Genomic DNA, 14,736 nt, shown 5'->3' with positions numbered 1-14,736 from the left:
TCTCTCTCTCCATCTCTGCCCCTCCCCACTTGTTCTCTCTCTCTCTCTCTCTCTCTCTCAAAATTAATAAACTTAAAAAAATAGGCCAATTTTAATTAACTAATATTAGCAGAAACTGGAATATGTGCTCTAGAAGAAGCGTTGCTGAAATGGATAGTTACACAGTTGGGCCGTGCTGGTCCTGAGACCTCACCTGGATGTCTTATGAGAAAAGTTTCCTTTGGTTAAACAGTGGGATTTTTAGCAGCTCTCTATAAAGCCATAGCCAAAGATCTATGAATCCAGTCTAGGACAAAAATACAGTTTTGGTATTTCAATGCCTTCTAGCATTATGTATTTCACACTGCAGGCCATTTCCTGTCAGTGGGTGATAAAATCAGTTTAATGAGTTGAGACTAGCATTTCTTTAAGAAAAAAATTTTTAAATGTTTTTACTTATTTTAGAGAGAGAGAGAGGAAGTCGGAGAGGGGCAGAGAGAGAGGGAGACACAGAATCTGAAGCAGGCTCCAAGCCGTCAGCACAGAGCCAGATGTGGGGCTCAAACTCACAAACTGTGAGATCATGACCTGAGCCGAAGTCGGACGCTTATTCGACTGAGCCACCCAGGGACCCCTGGGACTAGTATTTCTAAGAAATGAAATAGAAAATATCACAGGACAATATTATTTTGGAAAACATTCATCTTAGTTTTGCATTTCTACTGTATATAGGAACTGGACTGCCATGTAAAATGCTTATTTGGATCACAATTCAAAAATATTTGAAAGCCACAGGCTCTAGTAAGTTCTGCTCTGCTTAGCTCACTGCATTGACAAGTGTAGGTTTACTGGTTCTCCCTTGCTCTGTAATTTAGAGAGATTTGGGGGACAGCAGGAATGGGAATGACTTTACCTTAGGCTACAAGGGGGATACCACCTTCCCTTTAAGCAGAGCCCCAAGTGACTCCTTCAGGGATGGCCTTTGGCATCCACATCAGGCTTAGGAGGGACTAGGGGAGGGACTGGATCATAGTGGGATTGTATTTAGTGGAATGAACATTTTACATTCCACCCATCATCTGACCCTTGAAATACTTGCTTTTTAATCCTTGAAATCCTTGTTGTTTTAAACAGAAGCTATTTCAGATGTCTGTTTAAAGGAAATGGCAGCTGCCAGCCTTCAAGACGTAGGTGATGGTAGGTTTCTTTTATTTTCCCTTTTCAAACACAGGAAGAGTGGTGTGGAGGTGTGGGAAGGGAAGAGAAAGAGAGGGGGGAGAGAATAAGAGAAGCATATATATGCATACTTATGGATACTTATGCATACTTATGGTCCAATATATTTTCCTTATCCCTAAATGGCCAGATAAGGACTCTGCTTAACTGAAACACCTGACTTGAACAGGACTATTAAAGCCCAGTCTGAGGAGGTGCTTGTACAGTTGCACTGTTAATATCTTCCATTTCCCAAGACTGTTGACACTTCAAGTTTTTAATGGCACCACTTAAGTGAGTTTCCAAGTAAGGCACTTTCTCAAGATATGTTCCTGAAATAAAATGTACATTTTAGTGGATGGCACTTTTCTGTATTAGCACTTGTGTTTTCAACCTAATTGTTGGTTTACTTAAGTGATGGATGATGTTTATTTAAGGAAGACATAACACATTGATATGTTTTTGTGATGCCTGGCCATGCAGTATCTGTACGTAAACTTACTGAGTTCCAAGAGTAATTATTGTTTAAACACCCTTTTGATCTGCCTAAGAATACCAGCCTAATAAGATAAGCCATTACCAAATTTACCGACTGGGTTTGAGAACAGAAGTGTTCACATAAACACACTTACCAGTTTGTCACTTTAATTAAAGGATATTAACCAATTCTTAGACCTTAGCGTGTATCTGTGTATGCGGGTCGGTATTCTAATGTGTGATGGGTCTGATACACAAGGGTGTAGAATACTATTTGGGTCTGTTGAGGATGGAGGGGATCAAGCTTTGTTAGTTACCCTTTGTATACTAACCAGGTCATGGATGAAATTGAAGGCTGATTTTTTTTCCCCCCTCAGATGGGCCTGTTCTTTCTAGGTATTACTCTAGAAAAGTATTTTTCAAACTTCATTCTAAGAAACCCCATGGATTTCACAAATGTTTGATTAGAGTATCATTGATAACAACATTTAAAATATTATAAGCCTGTAATTAATGGAATTGTTAGTTTTCTTATGTGTGATGATAATGTGGTGGTGGTATATATTGTGCTTATTCTTGGGAGATGCATGCAGAAGTGTTTAGAAGACAAGTGGTATGAGGTTTTTAATCATCCTTTCAAGTGGTACAGCAAAAGAAAATGTAGATGTGGAAGGACAAGGTATGCTAAAATGCTAAGAATTCTTCAATCTCAGTGGGAGTATATGAGCATTTATGGTATTCTTTATGTTGGCTTGACAATTTTCAAAATAAAAATTAGGGGAAATATGTATATACATGTTTTAAATACTGTATATAAATATAACTATGTGGAGCGACCGAGTTAAATATGGACAAATGAGAGTGCTTATTGGATCCACATGTAGGCTCCATGGGTATTGCTTGTACTTTCACGTGTCTGAGACCCGAAGGCAGATGTTTACATGCACAAGTTAATGGTGGGTGCTCTGTCGGGGAAGGCAGCGGGATTCAGCAGGAGGAGGAGCTGAGCTGTGATGCAGTACTAACCAAGACCTCAGCCCAAATCACCGGAGCTCCGCAGCTGGGATGACGCTTCCTGGTTGTCCTTGAGGCAAGGGGGCCAGGGCTTCATGCCTCTTCACCCACCAGTCATTGGATGTGAGCCACCCTGGGAATGGGGAGGTAGGAGCATGTAGAGGGGCCGAGGGTGATGTAGCAGGGAGGCAGCACTCATAGCATCTGGGAGATGGATGTGTCGTTCTTGAAGGGGGGTCTGGGTGGCTCGCCACAGTGTCCAGTACATAGCTTTTCTTTAATTTGTTTATTGCAGTCACATTCTTGTAGATGTATCATTACTTTGTGAAGTTACAACTTTGTCAGATGTTTGTTTTGTTTTGTTTCAGTAATTCAGGCCTTTGGATTAGTGCTCATGTAAAACACCTTCTCAAACTTATGTGTACTACGCTCAATTAAATGTCCTTGCCCCCCAAAAAGGGAACTTGTAGTAGCTTTCTGTGTGTCAGTATCATATTACATACAGTTGTAGGATTTTAGGTTTCTTCTTTCCTTCTTTTCATATACTTAAAAAAAAATTTTGCTAAGCCTTGGGTGCTTCTTATCTGACTTAGAACTTACAAAATAAATTTAGACAGCATGCCACTTTTAAATCTGCTTTTTATGTTGAAGATTCAAATAAGATTATTTTGCTTAACAAGGAATTTGCCCTTTGAAAACCATTGGCCTATGATCCCTCTCCTATCTCTAGCCAAGTTCTGACTTCCAAATATGAATATGAAGTTTGAAAACAATAAAAGATAAAAAGGGAAGTTTTGTGATGATAAGCATAACTGGCATCTGACTGCTGAGCTTCTCCGTCCTGATCATAAGTGAGCAAGAACACTGTGCCCTTTCTGCCTGCACTAGTTGCTCCCTGGAACAAGGACAAGAATGAACAAGGGAAGTTCTCTTCTGGTTGTCATTTTAAGCATTTGTTTCCTTCTCATTTTCTTTTTTCCCCTCTTTGCCACGGTTTGTGATACGTGCTTCATTTATTCAGCCAAGGGGATAACATTCTCCCACTGGAGAAGAAAAACAATAGCTCCAGAAGCAGAAGCCACGCGTTGCAAAGAACTCAAAGTCACTTTTCCTGGGGAAAAAGCTTTATCTTAGAATGGATTTGGCCTTCTAAAACATGGATACAAAGCAGGAGGGGGAGTGTAAATATAACCCCCCAAATCTCTATAAAGCTATTTAAACTGCAGAGTGGTGAAGCAAGATCTTAAATTCTTTCAGAAAATGAAAGATCTTTTTGAACTATTTTTTACTGTCCTACATGTCACTTCAAAGGAAGATTTGGCATGATCTTTAGAGACTTTGTTCTGTCCAAGGAAGGGTGTAAGGATGTTGGAAAGTATTTGAACCAAGTAACTCATCCACAGTCTCCCAGCTCTCCCCTGCATTTCCTCAGGACCGTTGTAAGGAATGAGCAATGAATGGTTGCAAATCTTCTTGTAAAGCATAAAGGGCAGAAGAAATGTTCCTTAATAATTTACTCCAGAAGTGGTATGATAGTTGAGCTGTCTGGAGCCAGGCTTCTCTCTGATCTTGCAGAGAGTGAGCAGGTTTGCCCAGAAAAGGTCTCTACTTTCAGGGAAGGTCCCTAGGGAAAGTCCACTGAAAGTGGCAGTGATGTTGAGTGTAGCAATTACCACTTGGAATCGGCGCCATGTGAACCCCCATTGCAATCTCAAGGAGCCCTTGGAGCATTGACCTGTGCAGCTTTTTAGAGCACACACGCGAATCATTTGTGATACCCATAGCATGAAGAATTGTTAAACTCTCCCTAGACCCAAGTCCTTACTAAATTCCTTAATATTCTACTCTTCTTTCTCCCTCTGCAGTCGCCCAGTATGGCACTTACTTTGTGGTGCTCTGTTGTAAATAAGGCCATTAGTTCCCTGCTATGCACACTGGGATGCTCACTACATTTTATTGTGGAATCTCTGTGTTTTAGGAGATCAGAAACAAATGTTAATGACTCCATTATCTCTGACATTAAGCAACAAGCAGAAATTGTGTAAAGCATGCATTTTTTTTTTTTCCACAGTGAGATTTTTAGTTTGGTTTCCTGTAGAAGTCGACCTGAGACAAAGATTCAAGTGCAAATGATTGAATTGGAAGGGGAAGGAAACACTGGAGAGAAATGAGAAGGGCAAGGGAAGGAGCCATTATAGTGTGCTATTTGACCTTAAGCCTGCTGGGGATCACTGGGAAGGGTGTAGAAAATGTGCCTCAAGGTTCTGCCACCTGAGGGTGAGAAAGCTGAAGCACTTATATAGCAAATCCACTGAGTTCTGGGTTGAAGACTGTTAGGTTAATTTCCCAGCACTTTCAACTTGCTACCCTGGTGGCAAAATAGGCATTAAAATGCTGGTGGGTTAGGGGTATGAGTGGGTGCTACAAAGATGCTATTGGATATCCAGAATACCATTCAGATAATTTTCAACAAGCTCTGGTACCTCTACCACCAAAGAATTGTTTTTTTTCTGGTAATGAGTGGAGGCGGGTTTCATTTACTTGAGTTTAATAAATAGGAACAATATTTTTTTCACCTTGCAAGCTTATGAGAAACAAGTCAATTAATATCTGAACATATAACAGAAATAGAAGATGGCAGTTGAAATGATTTGACAGTTTGCAACTGGATAGGAAAATGAATCAAAGAAAAGCAGTAAACTGTAAAATAAAACTATTGCAGTCATTTCCCATTTTATTGAGTTTTAAAGTGGTTTTGCTTCTGAACCCCAAAATGTGACTTAGTTTATGTTGTATTTTCCAGTTTCCAGTGACTTAGTTTATGTCATATTTTCTGATTAATCAGAAAGCCTTCTTGGAATCTGACATGATTAAGTTTTTGCAATAGTTTTTTGTTTTGTTTTTTTTTTTTTTTGTTCTGAGAGAGAGACAATGCTTGCACATGCATGTGTGAGCAGGGGAGGGGCAGAGGGATAGAGAGAGAATCTTAGGCAAGCTCCACGCTTAGTGCAGAGCCCGACTTAGGGGTCGATCCCACAACTCTGGGATCATGACCTGAGCTGAAATCAAGAGTCAGATGCTCAACTGACTGAGCCACCCAGGCACACCTTGCTTTAAAAAAAATAATGTTTATTTATTTTTGAGAGAGAGAGAGAGAGAGAGAGAGAGAGACAGAGAGACAGAGTGCAAGCATGGGAGGGGCAGAGAGAGAGGGAGACACAGAATCCAAAACAGGCTCCAGGCTCTGAGCTGTCAGCACAGAGCCTGACTTGGGGCTTGAACCCATGAACCATGGGATCGTGACCTGAGCCCAAGTCTGACGCTTAACCAACTGAGCCACCCAGGCACCACCCCCCCGTTGCTATTTTTAATATGTATATTTTTGGCCCACCTGATTGGTAACTTTTTGAAAGAAGTTAATAAAATCTTCAATAATGGTGAATATCTTATAAAAATGTTGCTTTATATATTTTGAAACTATGTTATTAATGCATAGAGGTTCAAAATTGTTAAAGCTACTTGGTAGATTGTTCTTTTTATCATCAAGTAAGGTCCTGCTTTATTACTACTAAGTCTTTCCCCTTTAAATTTTGCTTTGCTTATACTAATCTTGCTAGATAGATTTTTTGTTATTTGGTATATTTTTTCCTGTTCCTTTTATTTTAGCTTTAGTATGTCCACTGTGTTTTAGGTGTGCCTTTTGTAAAAAGCCTATCCCTAGCTTTTGTTTTCACCCACTCAATATAAACAGACTTACTTATCTATTAAAGATAGTGGTTAAAGACATAGATTACTGATACATTTGGGTTTAATTTTTGCTTTCTTGTTCCTGTTTATTTAGGTTTTTTTTTTCTTCTTCTGGTTTGGAAGTTATCCATCTTATTTCTTTATCACTTATTTTATGCTCTTAGTTTCCATTGCCTTAAAAGGCATGGAACATAGCTTTTATGTTGTTGATGAGAGATATTTACTGCAGGGTTAATTATCTTTCTTTTGCTTGGAATACAGTAAAAGCATGATATTTATTTTGTGGAATAACATTCACTGCATATTGAAGGATGCTGCTGTGTACCTAATGACCTATAGTGTATATGTTGCTTTACTTTCTGCTCAAAGAGAATGTAGAGACAAGCTAGTGGAATCTTCCCAAACTTTCTCTAATGTTTTTATCCACAGAACTCAGCTGACCTGCCCCTCTTCTTCCCCTTTGTCTTTTCTTGTGATTTTCCTCCAGTTGCCTTTGAAAAGGAGCCTTACATAGTATGACAGAAAGTTGCAAGAGGTAGCATGAAGGAAAGTTCAGTATATCAAGTTATGAAACTTCAGCTACCCAATTCTATGAAGTTAATAGTTTTTAAAGAGAACCTTTTTTTCTCTTTATCCATTTGTGTGGCTGCTTTGTCCTGTGCCACATACACCTTCAGCTGACTTTTGAAATTCTGCTATTTTGGTGGTCATAATTTTGACTGATAGGCCTATAATTAGTAAGTCCTCCTTAAGTACTCTGTCCTGAGTATTTCTGTGGGGTGGAATAGAATGTTCTTAGCAGCTGCCAGGGTGATAACAGTCTTGCAAATTGGCATGACTCCAAAAGTAACCGAAGAACTTTATAAAGATGAAAATTAAACAGAAAAGCATAGCAGTAGCTATAGCAAGGGAGAAAATAGTATGAAGGTCCGTGGTCACCAAAACTAAGGAGTCCTTTTCCTTGTTTTATCCATAATGTTGAAAAGTTGATACTCTTAGTTTTTGTCCCACCCATTTGAAGTCGTGCCTCTCTCTCCTGGTCCTTTGTCCTTCTGCCTCTTAGCTACAGGTGTTTCTCAAGTGTTAATCTGGAGTCCTCTCTTCTGTGATCCTCCCCCACACAGAGCATTCCATCCCAGTGGCTTCACATGTAAGCTTTTTGTTGATGACTCCCAAATCCACACCTCTGGCTTCTACCCAAGCTCCAGCGCCACATTTTTAATTGCCTGTTGAACATATACCCCCAGAAGTCTTCCTTAAGCCTTGACTCAATACCCCTAAAGCCATACTCTTTCCTTAAAATCAATGTTCATACTTTATGACTCAGTATTTCTGCTCCTATATATGTAGCTAAAAGAAATGTGTGCACAGTGCACCAAAAGACCTGTATAAGAATGTTCAAAGAGCATGACACATCATGATCAAGTAGGCCTTCACCCAGGAATGCAAAGTTGGGTTAAAATTTAAAAATCAAGCAGTTTAATTCATCACATTAACAGAATAAGGGGGGGATCATGCGATTATTGAACAGATGAAGAAAGATCATTTGACAGTATTAAACATTCTTTCATGATAAAAACTCTTAGCAAGATAGAAGAAAAGAACACTACTTTTTTCTTTTAAACTTTAAATCCAATATAATTAAATACTGTGTTCTATTAGTTTCAGGTATACAATATAGTGATTTAACAATTCTTTTTTTTTGACACTTGATACATTTTTAATGAACCTTTTAGTTTACAACCTGAGGTAAAAGGAAAATCAGTTCCCCATAACCAATATTTTATGCAGCTGTAGTAAAATATTTCACACTTTAGGGAATTATGATGGATTGCATATCTTAAAAGTTGGGGATAGAGTAAATAATATTTGACTTCTTGAATTTTCCAGTTGACTCTTCCCTTACAATAGTAACCAGCTCAAATTAGTTACGTAAGTTTCTTCAGGGCCATGTTTTATTGTTGCTGATGTCTTTATACCTGAAGCATTGCTATTTCAATGAATATCCAGTAATTCCACTTTAAGAATGAGTTTTGCATTTGGTGGAATTTTGGCATCAGGCTGTCCTTTCTTTCCATAAGCCCATTCTGGCTCAATCTTTATTCGAGCCTTTTCTCCTTTACTGATGGTCAAGAGAACTTCATCCCATCCTCTGATAACTTTGCCTGTTCCAACCTTAAAACTTAAAGGCTTGGTATTTTTCTTCTTCTTTGAACTTGTTTGAATATTAATATCATAAACAGTCCTATCCTATAGTGTTCCTGTATACTAACAGTGAACAACCTGTCTCTTTTGGGGAAACTTGGTTTTATCTCCATTTTTAAGAACAGAATTTATTTTGGTGGACCCTCATTTAGAGTCTCTTCAGGCTTGGTTTCTTTGGGTTTGTCTTCATTAAACTGCACATTTTTCACCTGCTCAGATACTTATACTTTCAGTACCCTTGAAACTCATTCAAAAAGATGATTATAGGCTGAAACCAAATGGTCCCTGTTAGCTGTTTTGGCCACATTTTTAATGTTTACTAATAACTTATGTTCTGAAAGAAAGAAATCTGAGCTGTGGTCCTGTAGAAACTTGATAATGTCCTTCTTGGGTAGCTGCCCATTGCACAGCTACTCTATGGTCCAGTGCTGCTGTGGAACAGTCACTGCCATCTTCCCCTGCTTGTGATTAGAAAATTCTATACATTACCCAGTGCTCATCATGATACATGTACTCTTAATCCCTTCACCTGTTTCATCCATTCCCGCACCCATTTTCCCTCTGATTACTGCCAGGTTGTTCTCTGTATTTCAGAGTGATTTTTATTCGTCTCTTTTTTCTTCATTCATTTCTTAAATTCCATATATAAGTGAATTTATATGATATTTGTCTTTCTCTGATTGACTTATTTCACTTAGCATTATACTCTAGATCCATCCATGTTGTTGTAAATGGCAATATTTCATCTTTATGGTTTAGTACTATTCCATTGTGCGCATATATATATATGTATAATGTGTGTATATATATGTATATGTGTGTGTGTATATATATGTATATATATGTGTGTGTGTATATATATATATATATATATCATATTCCATTGCATGCATGCATACCCACACACACACACACGCCCCATGTCTTCTTATCCTTTCATCTGATGGACACTTGGGTTGCTTCCATAATTTGGCTATTGTAAATAATGCTGTAATAAACATATGTGCATATTCTTTTCAAATTAGTCTTTTTGTATTTTTTTGGCAAATAGTGAAATTACTGGATCATATGGTAATTCTATTTTTAATTTTTCAAATTGACATTTATTGTCAAATTGGTTTCCATACAACACCCAGTGCTCATCCCAAAAGGTGCCCTCCTCAATACCCATAACCAATTTCCCCTCCCTCCCACCCCCCATCAATGCTCAGTTCTCAGTTCTTAAGAGTCTCTTATGCTATGGCTCCCTCCCTCTCTAACCTCTTTTTTTTTTTCTTCCCCTCCCCTGATTTCTGTTAAGTTTCTCAGGATCCACATAGGAGTGAAATCCTATGGTATCTTTCTCTGTATGACTTACTTCACTTAGCGTAACACTCTCCAGTTCCATCCACATTGCTACAAAAGGCCATATTTCATTCTTTCTCATTGCCACGTAGTATTCCATTGTGTATATAAACCACAACTTCTTTATCTGTTCATCAGTGGATGGACATTTAGGCTCTTTCCATAATTTGGCTATTGTTGAAACTGCTGCTGTAAACATTGGGGTAAAGTGCCCCTATGCATCAGCACTCCTGTATCCCTTGGGTAAATTGCTAGCAGTGCTATTGCTGGGTCATAGGGTAGATCTATTTTTAATTTCTTGAGGAACCTCCACACTGTTTTCCAGAGCAGCTGCACCAGTTTGCATTCCCACCAACAGTGCAAGAGGGTCCCTGTTTCTCCACATCCTCTCCATCATCTATAGTCTCCTGATTTGTTCATTTGAGCCACTCTGACTAGCATGAGGTGATATCTGAGTGTGGTTTTGATTTGTATTTCCCTGATGAGGAGCGACATTGAGCATCTTTTCATGTGCCTGTTGGCCATCCGGATGTCTTCTTTAGTGAAGTGTCTATTCATGTTTTCTGCCCATTTCTTCACTGGGTTATTTGCTTTTCGGGTGTGGAGTTTGGTGAGTTCTTTATACATTTTGGATACTAGCCCTTTGTCTGATATGTCATTTGCAAATATCTTTTCCCATTCCGTTGGTTGCCTTTTAGTTGTGTTGATTGTTTCCTTTGCTATGCAGAAGCTTTTTATCTTCATGAGGTCCCAATAGTTCATTTTTGCTTTTAATTCCCTTGCCTTTGGGGACGTGCCAAGTAAGAAATTGCTGCGGCTGAGGTCAGAGAGGGTTTTTCCTGCTTTCTCCTCTAGGGTTTTGATGGTTTCCTGTCTCACATTCAGGTCCTTTATCCATTTTGAGTTTGTTTTTGTGAATGGTGTAAGCAAGCGGTCTAGTTTCATCCTCCTGCATGTTTCTGTCCAGCTCTCCCAGCACCATTTGTTAAAGAAACTTTTTTCTATTGGATATTCTTTCCTGCTTTGTCAAAGATTAGTTGCCCATACGTTTGTGGGTCTAGTTCTGGGGTTTCTATTCTATTCCATTGGTCCATGTGTCTGTTTTTGTGCCAATACCATGCTGTCTTGATGATGACAGCTTTGTAGTAGAGGCTAAAGTCTGGGATTGTGATGCCTCCTGCTTTGGTCTTCTTCAAAATTATTTTGGCTATTCGAGGCCATTTGTGGTTCCATACCAATTTTAGGATTGCTTGTTCTAGCTTTGAGAAGAATGCTGGTGCAATTTTGATTGGGATTGCATTGAATGTGTAGATAGCTTTGGGTAGTATTGACATTTTAGCAATATTTATTCTTCAAATCCATGAGCATGGAATGTTTTTCCATTTCTTTATATCTTCTTCAATTTCCTTCATAAGCTTTCTGTAGTGTTCAGCACACAGATCTTTTACATCTTTGGTTAGGTTTATTCCTAGGTATTTTATACTTCTTGGTGCAATTGTGAATTGGATCAGTTTCTGTATTTGTCTTTCTGTTGCTTCATTATTAGTGTATAAGAATGCAACTGATTACTGTACATTGATTTTTGTATCCTGCGAATTTGCTGAATTCATGTATCAGTTCTAGCAGACTTTTGGTGGAGTCTGTCGGGTTTTCCATGTATAATATGTCATCTGCAAAAAGTGAAAGCTTGACTTCATCTTTGCCAATTTTGGTGCCTTTGATTTCCTTTTGTTGTCTGATTGCTGATGCTAGAACTTCCAGCACTATGTTAAACAACAGCAGTGAGAGTGGGCATCCCTGTCGTGTTCCTGATCTCAGGGGGAAAGCTCTCAGTTTTTCCCCATTGAGGATGATGTTAGCTGTGGGCTTCTCATATATGGCTTTTATGATGTTTAAGTATGTTCCTTCTATCCCGACTTTCTCGAGGGTTTTTATTAAGAAAGGATGCTGAATTTTGTCCAGTGCTTTTTCTGCATCGATTGACAGGATCATACAGTTCTTTTATTAATGTGATGTATCACATTGATTGATTTGTGAATGTTGAACCAGCCCTGCAGCCCAGGAATGAATCCCATTTGATCATGCTGTATAATTTTTTATATGCTGTTGAATTCGATTTGCTAGATCTTGTTGAGAATTTTTGCATCCATATTCATCAGGGATACCAGCCTGTAGTTCTCTTTTTTTGCTGGGTCTCTGTCTGGTTTAGGAATCAAAGTAATGCTGACTTCATAGAATGAGTCTGGAAGTTTTCCTTCCCTTTCTATTTTTTGGAACAGCTTGAGAAGGATAGGTATTCTCTCTGCTTTAAATGTCTGGTAGAATTCCCCAGGGAAACCATCTGGTCCTGGACTCTTATTTGTTGGGAGATTTTGGATAACTGATTTCAATTTCTTCGCTGGTTATGGGTCTGTTCAAGCTTTCTATTTCTTCCTGTTTGAGTTTTGTAAGTGTGTGGGTGTTTAGGAATTTGTCCATTTCTTCCAGGTTGTCCAGCTTGTTGGCATATAATTTTTCATAGTATTCCCTGATAATTGCTTATATTTGAGGGATTGGTTGTAATAATTCCACTTTCATTCATGATTTTATCCATTTGGGTCATCTCCCTTTTCTTTTTGAGAAGCCTGGCTAGAGGTTTATCAATTTTGTTTATTTTTTTCAAAAAACTAACTCTTGGTTTCTTTGATCTGCTCTACAGTTTTTTAGATTCTATATTGTTTATTTCTGCTCTGACCTTTATTATATTTCTTTTTCTGCTGGTTTTGGGGTGTCTTTGCTGTTCTGCTTGTATTTCCTTTAGGTGTGCTGTTAGATTTTGTATTTGGGATTTTTCTTGTTTCTTGAGATAGGCCTGGATTGCAAGGTATTTTCCTCTCAGGACTGCCTTAGCTGCATCCCAAAGCATTTGGATTGTTGTATTTTCATTTTCATTTGTTTCTTTATATTTTTTAATTTCTTCTCTAATTGCCTGGTTGACCCGTTCATTCTTTGGTAGGTGTTCTTTGACCTCCATGCTTTTGGAGGTTTTCCAGAGTTTCTCCTGTGGTTGATTTCAGGTTTCATAGCATTGTGGTCTGAAAGTGTGCATGGTATGATCTCAATTCTTTTATACTTATGAAGGGGTATTCTGTGACCCAGTATGTGATCTATCTTGGAGAATGTTCCATGTGCACTCAAGAAGAAAGTATGTTTTGTTACTTTGGGATACAGAGTTCTAAACATATCTGTCAAGTCCATCTGATCCAATGTATCATTCAGGGCCCTTGTTTCTTTACTGATTTTGTATCTAGATGATCTATCCATTGTTGTAAGTGTGGTATTAAAGTTCCCTGCAGTTACCACATTCTTATCGTTGAGGTTGCTTATGTTTGTGATTAATGGTTTTATATATTTGGGTGCTTCTGAATTCAGTGCATAGACATTTATAATTGTTAGCTCTTCCTCATGAATAGACCCTGTAATTATATAATGCCCTTCTTCATCTCTTGTTACAGCTTTTAATTTAAAGTCTAGTTTGTCTGATAGAAGTATGGCTATTCCAGCTTTCTTTTGACTTCCAGTAGCATGATAGATAGTTCTCCATTGCCTCACTTTCAATCTGAAGGTATCTTCAGGTCTAAAACGAGTCTCTTGTAGACAGCAAATAGATGGGTCTTTTTTTTTTAAATCTATTCTGATACCCTGTGTCTTTTGGTTGGAGCATTTAGTCCATTTATATTCAGTGTTATTATTGAAAGATATGGGTTTAGAGTCATTGTGATATCTGTAGGTTTCATGCTTGTAGTGATGTCTCTGGTATTTTGTGGTTCTTGCAACATTTCACTCACAGAATCCCCCTTAGGATCTCTTGTAGGGCTGGTTTAGTGGTGATGAATTGCTTCAGTTTTTGTTTGTTTGGGAAAACATTTATCTCTCCTTGTATTCTTAATGACAGACTTTCTGGGTAAAGGATTCTTGGCCGAATATTTTTTCTGTTCATCACATTGAAGATTTCCTGCCATTCCTGTCTGGCCTGCCAAGTTTCAGTAGATAGGTCTGCTACTACCCTTATGTATCTACCTTTGTAAGTTAGGGCCTCTTTATCCCTAGCTGCTTTCAGAATTTTCTCTTTGTCCTTGTATTTTGCCAGTTTCACTATGATACGTCATGCAGAAGATCGATTCAAGTTACATCTGAAGGGAGTTCTCTCTGCCTCTCGGATTTCAATTCCTGTTTCCTTCCCTAGATCAGGGAAGTTCTCAGCTATGATTTGTTCAAGTACACCTTCAGCCCCTTTCTCTCTTTCTTCTCCTTCTTCTGGAATTCTATGATATGGATATTGTTCCGTTTGGTTGTATCACTTAGTTCTCTAATTCTCCCTTCATACTCCTGGGTTGTTTTTTATGTCTCTCTTTCTCAGCTTCCTCTTGTTCCATAATTTTATCTTCTAATTCACTATTCTCTCTTCTGCCTCTTCAATCCGTGCTATGGCCGCCTCCATTTTATTTTGCACCTCATTTATAGCAGTTTTAAGCTCCTCATGACTAGTTTTTAGTCCCTTGATCTCTGTAGCAATAGATTCTCTGCTGTCCTCTATGCTTTTTTCAAGCCCATTGATTATAACTTTTATTCTAAATTCTTGTTCTGTTATATTGCTTAAATTGGTTTTGATCAATTCGTTAGCTGTCGCTACTTTCTGGAGTTTCTTTTGAGGAGAATTCTTCTGTTTCATCATTTTGGTTAGTCCCTGCATTAGCTCCAAACTGCAGGGCACTT

At 38.4% G+C, this 14,736-nt stretch overlaps 1 pseudogene; it reads right to left on the bottom strand.

Annotated features, from left to right (window-relative positions):
* Positions 1-8,386: 8,386 nt before the first annotated feature.
* On the bottom strand, positions 8,387-9,089 carry LOC121025632 (peptidyl-prolyl cis-trans isomerase FKBP3-like; annotated as a pseudogene).
* Positions 9,090-14,736: the final 5,647 nt, after the last annotated feature.

The sequence above is a fragment of the Herpailurus yagouaroundi genome, unplaced genomic scaffold (genome assembly GCF_014898765.1).
Source record: "Herpailurus yagouaroundi ecotype Mexico unplaced genomic scaffold, PumYag 67690, whole genome shotgun sequence".
Lineage (NCBI taxonomy): Eukaryota > Metazoa > Chordata > Mammalia > Carnivora > Felidae > Herpailurus > Herpailurus yagouaroundi.
This window is presented reverse-complemented; position numbering and strand designations above follow the sequence as displayed.